The following is a 1,879-nucleotide window of genomic DNA, read 5'->3' as shown; positions in this document are numbered from 1 at the left end:
GTTATACTCAAACATACCATCAAAAGCACGTTTCCGCTTCTTCCCTGTAGTGGACACATGGCTCGATTCTACAGCTTTTAACTTATCTTTTTCTTCCTGTAATCGACTCTCTGCCGCATTGAAATGCTCAGTTGTAAAGAACGGAATACCCGAGTCATTGTTATTATCTGTGTAAAACTCCGGATATTCTTCAGCAGTAACATCTTCCACTTTCACTTCTTCAAAATCAGGTACATTCCCGTGAGGAATACCTGTATCAGTACTATCTTCCATTTCCACATCCACGTTCTTACCCAATTCCTCAATCTCATCATCATTTAGATCCAGAAGCAAGGCAATTTGTTCTTTCGTTAAAGAATGATCACCAAATTCACCTTCTTCGATCTCATCAGCATTCACCATACTATATACAATCGCATCAATTCCTACAAACAGAAGCATGTTAGCCGGAATAACATCTATTGGCTTGGCTCTCGTGTAATCTTTATATGGAACAATCTGTAGATTACTAGCTTCAGACCCACCACCAACACTCGCATCAGTCTTATTACCCGCCGACGGTGTGGAACTTCCGCCCAGTTGCTGATCTACCCCACCCCCTGCACCATCCTGATCGTCTTCATTATTCTTCAACTTCTTTAATTCATCTTCTTTGCATGTCAGTTGAAGAATAATCTCATCCTGTTTGTCTAACCTCTCCCCCTGAGCAGCAACTAGGGCTCGAAGTTCCTTATTATAACGCTGAGCCGATAGAAGATGCCTCAGCAAATTCCGTTGCGCTAGCTCATTTGCAGTTATGTCTGCTTGCATTTGAGTGTGTTGTAAATGCAACAGATTCATCATGTGAAACCATTGAGCATGAGGAGCCATGTGATAGAAATTAGGATGCAATAGTTGCATAGGACCCTGAGGACGACTGAATGACATAAAGGAGTGCTCAGGCCTCGGCAACGGTGTTGGAGTAACAGGAGTAACCGATGTCGTTGGCTGTGGTGTAGGCATCTGTGCCAATACAGTATGTAATATGTCTCCAAAATGAGGATCAGGCCTCACAGTAGTAGCCAAAGTCAGAGTTGGAGGCATTGGAGACGTAGGCATCTGCACAGGTGTTGGAGAACGAGGAAAATCTGTCATTGTAGTAGGAGTAGGAGATCGTGGAATCTGTGGAACTGGAACTAGAGAAGCAGTAGAAGAAATAATAGGAGTAGAAACAGCAGTAGAAGACACAAACGGCTGACTCGGTATCTCAATACCCGAACCCCTTCTAACTCGTTGTTTCTTGAGTTTCTCCCCTTTTTCTGTCATCGGTTCTTTACCTTTACACTTACGCTTCGATTCATAACTTAACTCGGCTTGTGGTCCTGGACCACCATCACCACCATCATCACCATCACCACCTTCACGTTCTGAATCGGAATTGTCATGAGCCCAACGATCATTAGGTGGCGCGACATAATCAATATTCGCTAGATGACCAATCAAACATTTATACCTTGGTCGATCTGCCAAACTCTGACCTCTGTACGATCTCAAACGTCGCATCGTCTCTTCATTCATATGATCTAGCTTCATCACGTCTGCTTGATCTTTTTCCAAGTCAGGTACCAGATCATTTATCATCATTTGTAAAAATCTGGGATACATTAAGAACTTATGTCTGCTGGTGATGTTTTCTTCCAAATGATAAAAAACCAATTCGGAGAAATTGAATGGTTTATTCAGCACTAGAGCCACGAATGCAGATTGTAGCATCACCCTGAACTCGTCGAAACCTCCTTTCCGACCACCCAGGCAATGAATAAGAACATGAAGCAGATACTTGTATTGTTCACACAAGTTCGCTTTGTTGTACATTGATTTGCCTAAATCTCCATTATAC

Source organism: Bidens hawaiensis, unplaced genomic scaffold, assembly GCF_021521415.1.
Source record: "Bidens hawaiensis isolate Kalapana, Puna unplaced genomic scaffold, B.hawaiensis_p1.1 tig00002507_1, whole genome shotgun sequence".
NCBI lineage: Eukaryota > Viridiplantae > Streptophyta > Magnoliopsida > Asterales > Asteraceae > Bidens > Bidens hawaiensis.
This window is presented reverse-complemented; position numbering follows the sequence as displayed.